Consider the following 15,048-nt stretch of genomic DNA (forward strand, 5'->3'; position numbering starts at 1 on the left):
GCTGCAGGTGGTAATTTTAAGGAGAGTACGAAAAATATTTTGATTTACCTTTAAAAGCTCTGACTCTACTTTCTCTAAAATTAGTTGCATCGATAGCCATTGCAACCCTAACAATAGTATTAGGAATATGTTTTTATAGATGGGGATCTTATTTTTTTATTTTTTTGGGATCTTATTTTTTAAATAGCTTCATTTCATAAGCTGCAGTGTGTTAGCTCTAAAAAATCAATTAAAATTATGTTTTGATCCTTTCTTGTTTGGTTGGTTGAATGTTAGGCTGTCGTTTATTTATTCTTATTGGTGGTCTAACAATCAGTGCTGCCTAGAATATGGCAAGTTTGCTAATAATGCTAATTAAATTACATATTTAGTTTTTTTTTTTAATCATTGATCATCCACCTTGATGTTGGCCTGCTCATTATATCCCAGAGCCCAGAAATATGCTTTTTTTGTACATCAAGTACATCCACTTAGCATTTAGAATTAGCATGGGTTTAGTTCCCTTTAGACATTTTCTTTTCAATTGTACAAAAGGACGACTAAAATAACCAAGATTCAAAAGACTTTTTATAGAGCAGATATAATGAGCCTGATTCTCTGACTCACAGGTCACAGATGGATCCTACTGTCAGGCTAGCTAGAAAGGAAGAAAGGTAGAAAACAACTTTTTCTTGCCTACTGGTCAGAAACAGGAAGCCACCTTATTTTTTCAGTTCCTGGAGCATAAGGCATACCTGAGAACAGAGCTGTTCCCCGAGCCCCTATGATTTCCTGGCCTACTCCCTATTCAGAGAAGCTTTTGTGAAGTCACACAGAAGGCTGCAGACCCTCAAGAGCCAAAGTTCTAGAACAGCCACCAGGCAAGACTTCTCTTCATTTGCTCTGTAGATAGGAGGGGCTTCTCTGGGCTCAGAGAATTTGTAGGGTCTTTGTGGTGATCATTTCAGACAAAAGAGTTAGTTTGTTGTTACTGCTTATTCCTATTAATCTCTTTTAGGGTAGGGTTTGGGATTTTATTTATTTTATTTATTTTTTAAGATTTTTTTATTTTAAAGAGTGGGGGGAAAGGCAGGGGAGAGAATCTCAGGCAGACTGCCCGCTGAGCACACCGTAGGGCTCCATCTCACCATCCTGTGATCGTGACCCTGAGATCAAGACCTGAGCTGAAATCAACAGTTGGACACTTAACTGACTGAGCCAACTGAGTGCCCCAGGCTTGGGCTTTTAAGTCAAAGTAGAAGATCATGAGAAGCAAAGGACCAAGGACCAAGGACCGAAAGACGGACTTTCCCAAGATCTATAACCAGCTAGTAGCAGGGTTTGCATTTATTCCTCTTTCTGCCAAATCACCTTTCCCTTCTGTTTCTTTGCAGTTTCTAATCCCTATTAGTTGCTTAGTAATTGTTCCTGGTTTTATGTGATTCAATTAAGTTAATCATCATACCCAAAATATGCCCTATGCTAGTCCCGATTCTCTGTCTTACATTGCTGTTCCTTAGGATGTTGATTTATCATTTTTGGATCACAATTTTCCCCTCGCAACTCTATTGCTGTGTTGTATTTACTACTGTACAGAAGACATATGAGGCCAATCTAACTTTTCACTTTATTTGTAATCTTTCTTTTTCCTCCTGGACACATGTAGTACTTTAAATTCTATTCCAGAGCTTAAAACCCCCCATGTCATTTCCAGGTGTAGCTCTGTCTTCATGAATTTTACCCAGTAATCAGTATTTAGTATCCTTTAAATATGTTAAATTAGGCTCTCTTTTTTTAGCTTAAGAAAGTTGTATTAATGCGCACTGGGTGTTATATGCAACCAACGATTCACTAAATTCTACCCCTGCAAATAATAATACACTATATGTTAACTGAATTTAAATTAAAAATTAGAAAAAAGAAAGTTATATTATTCCTTTTAATGGTTATTTCTACTCTGACCTTATGTTACCTCTCTGGATTTTCTACACATTTCAACACATGTATCTAATGTGTCATTTTAGCTGAAAGGACAAAGAAAAATTTTGATTTACTAATAACAGACATTTCAAATGTGGAGATCCAAGATCTTAGAGAGAGGTAGTTGGAAGTACAATGAGCAATCTCAACAGCAAATTTGTGTTCTGTCCATTTCTTCTCTATATTTTATGGGACTACTTATGCCAATATTAAGCCCCAATTAGTCTTACGTGGCTTCTGCAGTGCCTCCCTTCCTACCCAGTCGGTCTACTAGTATTAGGAACAAGCCCCTTCCATGCCAGTTTTGGTTTACATTTGTGTCATCTCTATTGTTTACCTGGCAGCCCCAGTGATCAAACAAATTGACTCATAGAGCAGAGTACCTCCCAGTTGTTTATCTCCCAGCATCCCTCAAGGCATGCCCTTGTCTCTTATTTTCACCCTCTCAGTTACAGGGTAAAAGTGGATTCTTCTAGGATCCTTCTATTTCATTCTTTTTTTTTTTTTAATTTTTATTTATGATAGTCATACACACACAGAGAGAGAGAGAGAGAGAGAGGCAGAGACACAGGCAGAGGGAGAAGCAGGCTCCATCCACCGGGAGCCCGACGTGGGATTCGATCCCAGGTCTCCAGGATCGCGCCCTGGGCCAAAGGCAGGCGCTAAACCGCTGCGCCACCCAGGGATCCCCTTCTATTTCATTCTTAGACACATTGCTTTTTTCCAGAAGGGAGTTACAGGCTATCTGATCCCATCTGTATTGCTTCTAGCTGAATTTCTTGACCTTTTTGACATGGAGAGGACACCTTTCTCTAGTTTGCGCAGTTGGCAAGGCAGGCTTTACATAAGTTTCTGCAGACATGAATGAAGTCTTACGTGTCCTATGTGATGCTTTCTCCTCCTACATATTACTGCTGATGGAATCTCTTCCATGAGGTTAGGCATACAAAATGAGATCTTCTGATTTCTCTTTGCCATATAAATGGAATGAGTAAGTAGATGAATGAATGATAAATAGGTGTTAACTAGGTGAAGAATGGAGCAAGACATTTTAGGCAGAGGGAATAACAAAAATTTACAAAGAATCTGAAGACAGAAAAGGTTATTTTTGGGAAACTAGTAGAAAGTCAGTATGGCTACAGTATGGTAGGTGAGGGTATGATGGTTCACTTTATGTGTCAATCTAGCCAGGACAGGATACCCAGAGGTATAGTCAGACATTATTCTGGGTGTCTTCCTGAGGGTGTTTTAGAATGAGATTAACATTTAAATAGGTGGTCTTTGAGTTAAGTAGATTTTTCTTCAATCAATTGAAAGCTTGAATATAACAAAAAGACTGACCTCCCCTGAGCAAAATGCAATTGTGCAGTAGATGGCTTTCAGAGTTGACTGCAACTATGGCTCTTTCCTGGCTCTTTAGCCTCTACTCTGCAGGTTTTGGACTTGCCAGTGTCCATAATGAGCCAACTCTAACATAAATCTCTCTTTCTGTATAAATATATATGTAATTGTATTGATTCTGTTTCTCTACAGAACTATTACAGAGAAGAAATATGGGTACTATGGTGGATCATTTATATACTTTATTCAAAGAGTAAGGATATGAGACATGATCTGATGTGCATTTTCCAAAGGTCATCTGGCTTCAGTGAACAAATCAGATTCAAGATATTTTTGGCGATGGACTGATGTGCATGATAGGGGAGACTCAAAGGTCACTGGCTTATGTAACTGGATGGATAACACATGTCATTACAGATACATGGAGGCCATGGGAGAAAGCTCTGGAGCACTGGGGATTATGAATTTAGTTTATAACATGTTAATTTTGACATGCCTGTGAGGATGTTAAGAAGATACCTGGATATGCGGGTATGGACCTAAGATGTGAAGTATGGACTGGAGCACTTGTTAGACCTAGAGTTTTATATGCTGTTCTGCACTTAAAGCCAACAATGAAAAATATGTCAAAAGTTCATAGAAGGCCTTCAAGTGAGAGATTCAAAATAAAATCTATAGGAAAGGTCATATCAGTGGTTTCCAAACTTCTAGATACCACAGACCAGTAAAATTAAGACAGATAAACAATTGGGGAATTGGTATAAACTTGCCAACTTTTGTCAACTAAAGACATTTTTTAAAAATACTACCCACTGTCGTCATAATGTCAAAGAAAAATATTTCCTACTCTCTCCTTCCCAAAAAATATCCCTGTATTAGGTAACTCTCTTAAAAAGGAATAAATTTAGCTTTATGAAGCAATATCCTTTTTATTATTTTTCTGTAAATCTGTGAAAACTTCATCTCACACCAGTACTGTGGGAAAATGTTTGGCAAGCAGTGGGATACAGGACTTGGGATATTTCAGCTTCATGAATAAAGAAAGATGAAAGTTGATGTGTTCATTAGGTTCTTCTTATAACCTACATGCAGCTTCTGCTACCCCATCCCCCTTGTCTTTCTGTCCTTGTCCCTCTTCTGCCATTTGGCTCTACTACAAAGCTCATTGTGTCCTAGGAATAAGTAAGTCTAGCTCAGGACCCAGATTTCCTTCCTCACATCTCTGAAGGCCAACTGGAACTATTGGAAAGCTCAGGCCCCGCTAGCTACATCATTGAGATCTAGAGATGTTAGAGCAAAGGAAAAACCCCCGTGACCATGGACCAACCTTACTGGGTTTCGTTCACCTCCTCCAGAGGCTATTCACACACTCTGGGGTGTGGCACTAGAGCAGAACATCAACTTATTTGATGAACAAATATTTTCAGAGTCCCTCCTATGGGCTCTCTGTAGTGTTATGCTGGAAATACGGAGATACAGGACATGGCTCTTTTTCAAGAAACTCAAAGGTTAGAAGGATGTGCATGCTGTCCAGGGCCAAACCTCCTGTAGGCCTGTTGATCAGAATACCAAATTGCCCTATCTGGTAGTTGGTAAAGCCTGGACTTCCAGGCCGATTGTTTAAAAGGCAAGTTCATGAATTTCCCACCAATGTCATGACTGGTGATTTTCTTTTCCCACCCAAGACTCCTACTGAGGCACCTCTGTGAGAACTGCATAAGGAGGTGGGGAGGTGAGCCCGCTCACCTCATTGTCTATATGTCTGTTACACAGCCTCATTAGTTGTTTGAAGCAAAGCAAAAGTAAAAGCAACTCAACTCCTAATTGTAATTCTTTCCCGTTGTGATCTTGGACCAGCTGTTTATTGCCTGGTGCAGTTCATTGGCAGTCAGTAGAGTTGGCAAGAATACAGTACACTTAGTAAGAATGAAAAGGATGGGGTGAAGGTCAGCCATCCCAGCCACCAGGGAGGCCTGCTTTAGCCCACAGCATTCTGGCCCAGAGCCACTGGCACAAGGGGAGGAGATTGAGGTAAAGACCTATTGCTACAACCAAGAAGTCCTTGTGGCCAGTGCCCAATAGAAGCAAAATACACTTTTGGAAAAGGTTTGGGTGGAGGAGGGCACTTCCAAGTTGGGAAGAGAGGCCTAAACTCCCATGCTAATAGTGGCAGTGACCCTAGCTCCTTCCTGAGCATTGTGCCAGCTGCTGTGCTATCACAGCCACTCTCTGAAGTCCCAAGGTCCCTCCCCATTCATCCCATGGGAGAGGAATCCCACAGTGGTGGCTCCTCCCCTCCAAGGACTAGCACCACATCTAGACTTGCAGCAGGCAGCTAACGCAGAAATGTTCATTAGCACTGTAACCCAGAACATGCTAGGAGGCTTGTGAGGAGCCTGTTACAGTGCAGATGCTGTCATGATCAACTTGTGGAGCTGGTCAGTTATGCCCAGAGCCCTGGCTCTGGAAAGAGGCCTGAGCTCTTTGCTAGTGCAACAGGAGCAAAGGGTGATCATAAGGATGTCTTCTAAGCTGCAGCAAATGAAAAAACTGAAAAGGTCAAGGTTAAGGAGAGTATACTTGTCCCTCTGGGAGCGTGGATGGGAAGCCCTTGTACAAAATGAGCCTGAGCTAAGGAGCCCAGGACTTTCAGCTGTGTCCTGGAAGTGAGTGGCTGGGGACAGTGTGAGCTGGGCACCTCACCATCAGGTGCCCACAAAAGCCCCCAAATTGAAGCAGTGGTGGCAGTAATGTGCTTTGCCTGGTAGAGTGGCCTGTTGAGCACTGGCATGGCTCTTCCCCCTGAGAGAGGAGACTGTGCCTGCAGCTCTGAGATCTCCAATCCACAGGCTTTCTTACCCCAGTGGGACCGTTGTCTATGTGGCTTGAGATGCTCTCTGCTGATAATGAGCGAGGCACCAGGGAGCAGCATCGCTACTCAATTGTACCTTTATTCTGAATCTCTTTTGTACTTTTGCTGGCCCTCAACCCTGGACTGGAGTTTTGAGGTCTGGCCAAGCACATGAGAGAAGCAGATATATAAAGCAGAAAACTTTTCGTTCTGCTATAAGCTGAATTTAGAGACCCACACCTGCTTTCATGGAGCACATACCAGTGACACCTGACCCAGTCTGAGATGAACAATCTGAGGCTCTTACCTGCCACGCTGAATTGTGGGGAGCAAAGAGAAGTTAGATGGGGGCAGATATGAAGGATAAAAGCATTCCAGGCTGAAAGACAGTATTGGCAAGACCGTGGAGCTTGGGGACCAGTGACAGAGTTTCTCAGTCTTTATTTTCCAAGTTGGTAAATGCATCCCAAGACTCTCAGCAATTTTTAGAGAGAATTGTCTATTAATGCATTCAGTCGTTCAATAGACATTTATTGAGTGGCCACAGAGTACAAGGCAAAATGCATTAAAAGATTAATAAAGCTTATTCTCTGTCCTCAAAGAACTCAGTTTAGCAAATATTATTTATCAAGAGACAGGTGCGATGATAGAGGTTAGAACAAAATGTTACAGGAACATGAAGAATGGAGTGATTACTTGTGATTAAGCAGGTCAGGAAAGCTTTGCAGGGGAAGAGATTTTGAAATTATAAAATAGGATGGGAAAGGGCCATTTGTATTGCCAAGATGTTTAAATACGTCCAGACTTATTTTAGTTTGCCCTATTTGCAAAAATGCTTCAACCGCTGAGATGCCTATAAATTAGATGTTAATTAATGAAGTGAAAATGATGTAGGGAACAGATCCAGATTTATTTTGGATGGAAATTGAGCTCCTTGCGAAAGTCAGGTTATGCAAATAAACTAACTGCCTTTATAATTGTCAGAGAATTGGGAATGTTATTTAAATATGTTAAATATATTCTAACAGATAGTGAATATTTATAATGCCAACTCATTTTCTCCTCAAGGTAATATATAACATCATGCATTTCTAGCTCTTTTTTGAAATAATTTCCTCCTCAATATTAATGTTTTTCTTCTCTTATGCATATAGTATATTTGCTATAGCACATTTTCTCAAAAGTGAGGGGTTCTACTATGCTTTTACTTCCTGATCTTTCTTTAAAAAAGATGTTTCTATTGAGTTATAACATGCAAATCTGCACAAATCTTAAGTATGTGGGCTAATTAATTCTTACATATGTATATGTTCATGTAACTATCATTCTAATTAAAATAGAAAACATTTCTAGAATCTTTGAAGGCACTTTCATATCCTCTCCCAATTAATATCCAACCCTGTAGAGGTGACTACTTTTTTGGTTCTATCACTGTAGATTAGTTTTGCCTGTTGGTGAACTTTAAGTGGAATCATACAGAACACGGCCATTCGGGTCTGGCAGCTTTAGCCCAACATTAGTATATACTGCTAAATAAATTTTCAAAATCCAACGATTGAAAGTCATAGCAACAGTATAAGAGATTTGGTATTCTCAGCCTTTTTAATTGTAGCCACTCTGTAGTGTATCACAATGTATCTCACTGTGGTTTTAATTTTCATTTCTCTGATGACTAATTATGCTGAAAACCTCTTCATATGCTTATTGGCCACATGTACATCCTCTTGTGAAATGTCTATTTAAATATTTTGCTGTTTTTTAAAAGTTGGATTGTCCTCTTTTTGACTGTAGGAATTCTATTCTAAACATGGATTCTCTGACAGATAAATGTGTTGCAAATATCTTCTGGTCTTCAGCATGCCTTTTCACTCTCTTTATGGTGTCTTGTTTTTGTTGAAAAGAATTTCTTCACTTTAATGAATTTCAGATTGATCAATTTTCTCTTTTGTGGTTAGAGCATTCCATGTCCTCTTAAAGAAATGTTTGCCTCCTCAAGGGAAAGATTATAATAAATGGAAAAATGTTTTAACATTTCTCAGAGAACGCTCAAACCTGCGTGAATACCAATTTAGATTCCTACTTTGAGACCCATATTCTAAGACATTGTTTTGGAACATCCTGTAGATAGATAGAAAGAGCCCCAGAAACCAACACCAAAATACCAGTATGGGATGATTCCATTTTTAAACCAAATGGGTGAGGAGTTTTGACTTTAGAGGATAGTTACTAGAGAAACATTAGATATGTATATATTTTTGCAGTTATTAGAGAAATATTATATATTAAATAAATATATATAATATATATGTCACATAAATATTTTTGCTTTCTTATATTTCAATAATATGAAAAGCTTGGGGGGAAAGGGTGTGAGATGAGAAAATCAACTCACTTGAAAACATTAGAGCAAAATCCTTGTCCTTCCTCCCCCTAAATGCCCGATTTGGAATACCAGTCTCTCCCCTTGACCTACTTTTTATCACCATTTCAGCACACACACACACACATACATAAAGAAGATCCTAGTCCCAAGGAAAGAACACGACTGAGCTATTTATGGCTTCTGAAACTTGCTCTAACTTGACAGTTCACAAACATAACAGATGGTCTATAATGACTGAACTATTGTTGGATTTGTCTACAATGGTTAATTACACACTCATTTCTTAAAATATAAGATACATGGAGATTCGTTATTCTCACCAAAGGAATATAGTCATACTTAGTAAGTCATATTTAGTAAGTCATGTTATACAGTTTTATGGATAAACAGATTTGAAATAATTAAATATATTAAAATACAATTACCATTTGCCACATTGAACATACATTTTCCAATTTTCAAATCTTTTGTAAAGCTTATAAGGTAATAGCATGCCTTTATTAAGTAATACTCTCAAATTTCTCTCTCCAACAATGTTCCAATTAGAAATTTAAAAAAAAACATACTAAGCTTATATGCTTTACTAGAGTCGGAGCAAGTCACTGAGATGTTTGAAACTATATTTAAAAATTTGGCAGTGAAAAAAATTTTGCAGAAAGGCCTTCCCTCAATGTCCAGACTAAGAGCATTCATAATGCTAAGACTCTGTTTTCTACTTTTTTAGGTTTATTATTTTATTTTAGAGAGAGCATGTGAGTGGGGGGGGGGGCAGAGAGAGAGGGAGAGAGAGAGACAAGCAGACTCCCTGCTGAGTGCAGAGCCTGACAAGGGACTTGATACCAGAGCCCCCAGATCATGACCTGAGGTGAAATCATGTTGGCCACTACATTAACTAAGACACTCAGGCACCCCTAAGATTCTGTTTTCTTGAGTTTGATCTTTTCTCAATTTGTCATGATTATTTTGGGGGGAAAAATTCAGTGCAAGAATATTAAATTTAAGATATTGAAAATGAAGATACATTCTTCTTTGTTCATTCAATTTTTTAATTCCTCATTTACGAACATGTTGTTCACATATGAACAGTAAATACAACAAAAGGATACATGGCTTTTGTAGAAGGGGTTATGGGCCTCACATGAAGAAAGCTAGTTCCACTTAGGGCGTGAAGGGCTTTAGGAAGTCTTGATAAAGTCATAAAATAACTCGAAAGATGAGTAGGCTTTTCTCTTTCCCTCCATGTCTGCTCTTATTCTTTTTTTTTTTTCCCCAGTTGTATTCTTCACACTTGATCTTTTTTCCAAAAATGTTTTTGTGGATGTCTTATCACTGGTGCAGCCAGTAGAAGTGGAAGGCAATATCTGAAAGATTCGTTTGGTCTCAGTCCTGCAGAAGTCATATCTGACCCTGGGCTCAATGTCAACAGATCACTCACCTATAACAAAGTACTTAGGAAGGATGATGCTTGCAGGATCTCAGATTAGAGAGATCCCTTGTATTTGTAGGAAAGCTCTGGAAGCCTCACTTGGGTGGCAAAGATACAGAGAATTCAGTCATCGTTGGTCTGGCTTTGAAATCCTAACAAAGGTTGGGTTTGTAGTTATTCATTCTGAGTTTGACTGTTCCTTTGTGTTCTGAAGTACCTCCCACTCTGTTCTTTGTGGAACAGGACTGCAGTTCAACTAGCAAGGAACCCAATAATGCAATTTTGAGCAATTAGATAACTTCAGGAGTTTTAGTTCAATAATTAGGATGGACATCAAATAGAGTCCAGTTTAGTTGCTCTTCCTCAGGTCCTGTCAACAACGATACTGTTTTCAGGGAGGACTAGTTCTCTACTATTTTTTTTTTCTGTTGGACTTTTTCTGAAACTTTACAGCTAATTGTTAAACAACATACACAGCAGAATGATTGTGATAACTAATTTGTCTATTTACAAAAGAAAATGAAGGGACGCCTGGGTGGCTCAGCAGTTGAGCTTCTGCCTTCCACTCAGGGCATGATCCCGGGATCTGGAATTGAGTCCTGCATTGGGCTCCATGGAGGGAGCCTGCCTATGTCTCTGTCTCTCTCTCTCTCTGTCTTTCATGAATAAATAAATCTTAAAAAAAAAAAAAAAAAAGAAAGAAAGAAAGAAAAATAAACTATTAAGAGAGAAATCTGAACTAAAGAAATTATGTATTATTCATCCAACAACAACAAAAAAACCCTCATTATTTCTAGCATAATGTGCTAGACTCATTAATCCTGCCAAGTTATTTTTATTTTTAATTCTTTCCCAAAGGGTTATGCTTATTTTTTCACATTGTATCAGCCACATTTCCTACTTCAAGATTATTTCTCAGTAGTTTTAAATTTGGAAGACATTTGTATTAGGTGAGAAATAATTTAGGGTTTTTTTGAAGTTTGAGTCAATCAGCAGGAAGCAAAGAGGAAGGGAGTGAAAGAGGAAGAGATATGTGTGTGTTATCTTGACAGATGCAGGGATCAAATACGGGGGGAAAAGAGGCATTAACGGTAAAAGAAAAAATTACCGTTACAAAAGGCCTTTCTCCAGTAGGTATTTAAAAACTATAGATCTTCTTATGATATAGTATTGCCTAGATCTGGGGTAGTAAGCTATTACAAACCAGTCTCTGATCAATTCCCTGTGTGAAGGCATGTGGACTAATGTAGAAACCTTATAGTCTTGTTTCAATTTGCTCAAAATATGTCTTTGTTCAAAATATGTGTTTCTATTGAAAGTCATATCTCACTCTATCCTTTTATGTTGCCCAATTTTTAGCTCCGTGACTGATATTTAGATATTTGTTGAATGACTAATAGAAAGCAGAGCAGGAAGAAGCAGAGAAGCAGAGGAAAGGAGAACCAACTCACTGGGGTTTTCCTTCTTGTACCACTAGCAGTACCAAATAACTGACTTTTAGTTTAAAGCTCTAGTGGGGCAGCCCGGGTTGCTCAGCAGTTTAGCGCCGCCTTCAGCCCAGGGCCTGATCCTGGAGACCTGGGATCAAGTCCCACATCAGGTTCCCTGCATGGAGCCTATTTCTCCCTCTGCCTGTGTCTCTGCCTCTTTCTCTGTGTGTGTGTATGTGTCTCTCATGAATAAATAAATAAAATCTTTAAAAAAATAAAGCTCTAGTGAATGCAAACAAAATTCTATTAATGGGTAGCAGACCCTCCTTGACAATGTACAACTGGGCAGAATGAGAAGCAGTAGACATGACTTCTATAAGGGAATATATTACTTCTGATTTTGTCAAAGTGTTGGAAGGAAACATTATATTAATAAATGCAGACTATATTGTTAATTATGAGGCTACTAGGCTGCCAACCTTTTGAGAAAACCTTCATATATTTTCAAAGAAATCACATGGAAGAAATGTGTGAACTTCTATTGCCTTTTTTACTCTGGATAACATATATTATATCCCAAAATAAATAAGTTTCAGACATTCTGCAAATATTAATCAATATTTCTGGATCCTAAGTGAGAACTTTAAAAATCAACCTCTCTTCACAATGCATTCATCTAGAAAGGCTGTGACCTCCATCTGGGCAGAAATACCCATTTGGTTTTAAATTTTTTAAAAAAGTTTCCTCTTACCTTGACTTCTGGGATCCTCACTTTTTCCTACCATTTTGACTATTCTTTCTTAATCTCATTTGTAGACCTCCTATATTTCTCCCCCCTCCCTTTAACTCTGACATGGTCTAGGTTTATGTCCAAGGATTCTTTCCTTCTTTTTATGTTCTCCCTGTAAAAGTTTCACCCACTTCTCTAGTGTCCTCTGCCTCCAGTGTCTCCAGATCTCTATCTTGAGCCCCAAACCCATTCTTGATCTCATGAGCCTTACAGTTGAGCTTCCGGATGTCCATGATGCAGATTGTAGAGGTTCATGAATCATGGCTGAGTCATCTGGTTTAAGATCTTGAAGAAGGAGTGCTGTGTTCTAGTCAAGGGCCCCTGATGAAGCTTACGGTAGAGACAGTCTGCAAAGCAAAATGGTGTGCAACAAATTGTCTACTGATGAAATGATATGAAGGTAGATAATGTTTTCTAATTAGTTTCTGTAATTGAATATGATAATTAAAACAAGTTATTTTTGGTTTTGCTAGTAATCAATTGACTACTCTCCATTAATCTGAATTACAGTGATTTGTATTTCCAGTATTTCCCTTCAAAAGTTTTTATCATTTTTTAACTTATACTGAAAATGCTGTACCTACAAGGCCTATGAAAAATAAGCTGAGGACATCGTGTTCCATCATAAAAATGATGTACAAACTTTAATTTAAAAGATAACTCTTTCATTCCAAAGCTTTAACAGAATGATACTCAAAAAGAATTTTATCCAATTAAATTCAGGTCATTGAAAAAAGTTCAATAAAGAACATTTTCTATCTAGCATTTTCATTAGGTTAATAGTTCAGCTGTATTTCTTCCATTTTAAATGTTTATCCTAGTATCCTCAGATATGTTTAGGTATTAGCAATCCTGATACCATATTTCAGGTGGCAAATTTCAGGTGGATTTATAATTAATTAAAGGACTGTATCCCCTACCTCTCTATAAGGCTTGTCCTTAACATATTCGGCAGTTCCTTCCATGATCAATAAATTCAATCTCCACGAGGCAAGGGCAGAACTCACAATTCGCTTATCTTCACCAGGAGATAAAAATTTCTGGTATAGTCAGTCACCCATGTTTGTTATGCTCTCTGTTTCTTTATAAATTGCCCTGTATTGTAATTGAAGTTTGGTCCCAACAGTACATCATAATGGTTCAGAACATAAAGTCTGCAGTGAGCATCTGGTTCCAAACTCAACTCCTGCTTACTCATTGAGTGACCTCGAACAAGTTATTTAATGTATACAAGCCATTGTTTCCTGACCTTAAAAATGAGAATGAACATATGCTGTTGTGAGAATTCAATGAAGAAGCATGCATGAAGTACCTAATGCAAGGCCTGAAATATGTAAGTCTGTAATAAGTGGTAGCTATTATGATTCTTGCTATTATTTTTGAACACAGGAACCAGTGGTCATTATCCTTGGTGACTGCAGTGGTAACTGCACCAACTACCCTCTCTCCAGCTTGCAGTTTGGGAGGTGGTCCACATAAATCCAACCTGCCCTGTAGAGAAGTTTGGCCTGCTTCCAAGTTTGCTTAGATCTGCATGAATCACAACAGGTTCATTCATTCTAAAGCTATTATTACTGAGTGCAGACTATGTTCCATGTATTACAGGATGTGCTGAGGATTCAGGAGTCAGCAAACAGATGGTCTGAGACTTGACTGAGGATTTTTGCTTTCAACCATGATGGAGTAACTGGTACCAAACTAGTGCTAATACCTCAAATTAGAAATCTGGTTAAAATCCATGAGTAACTGGTTTAAGGTACTGACAGTAGGCTGTGTAGAACTGTTATAGAAGGGAAAGAGAAGAGAACAAAGTGACCACAATGACTGCCCAGCTCTCTGCCTGAAGGGAAGGAGTATCCAAGTGGAGAATGGAGGCGTGGTTGAGCTGAAGAAACAAGGCCTGGGCTCAAGGAAGTTGAGGCAGTGGGAATTGGCAGGCAGAGTCCTGGAGAAGAGAGGTGTACACAGAGCAAGAGCTCCAGGAATTGGCAAGTGGATCCCTGGAGTGTTGAACTGAGTACAAAGCTGTGCACGCATATGGTGAGACTCTACAAAGGTGGCCTCTATACATTATGGAAGGAACAAGTAGGGAGTTAGAAGCTGAATAAATCCTGAAGCTTACACAGCGCCATGAGACATTTGGGTTCCAACCAGCCAGAGATATGTCGCTGAGCATCTGAGCATTCAAGAGAGACCCCCCCAAAAAGCCACACCCTAGAGGTAGGACTTGTCCTGAGTGAAGACTATTCTAGAACCATCCCAACTTAAATATAAGAGCTTAAATATAGAACTTAAATATAAGCTTCAAAAAGACCAACTTGATCCACACAAGACACAGTGAAGAACTCCATTGTCATTCATTAATAAGTGAATTGAGGTGAGTTTCCAAAACTGTTTTAAATAGACAAAAAATACCATCTCTAAGTTCAGTTGGTTTTGCTGATGGTTCTAAAAGATAATTGATGTACATAATTCTCTTAGATCTGTCCCTTTATCATAGAACTGTTTTTCCAGGAAGAGTAACATAGCTGAGAAGCCTGTTCAGTCTTTCTAACCAAAGATACATATGCAGGATTCACTAGACTATCTCTGGGCACATTTGACTCACAAGCTCATTGAGAGATATTTTTTTAAGAATTTATTTATTTGAAAGAGCGAGCATGTGGTGGGGGGTTGCAGAGGGAGAAGGAGCTCCCTCAGCAGGGAGCCCAATGCGGGGCTCAATCCCAGGACCATGATCTAAGACAGATGCTTAACTGACTGAGCCACCCAGGCCCCATCCCTTAAGAGATATTGAAGCAAGACACAGGATCTGAGGGCCTGATGCCTATCCTCTAATAGCAATTGGGGGTTTTCTTTATGGCGTAT

Source organism: Vulpes lagopus, chromosome 4 (assembly GCF_018345385.1).
Source record: "Vulpes lagopus strain Blue_001 chromosome 4, ASM1834538v1, whole genome shotgun sequence".
Classification (NCBI taxonomy): Eukaryota; Metazoa; Chordata; class Mammalia; order Carnivora; family Canidae; genus Vulpes; species Vulpes lagopus.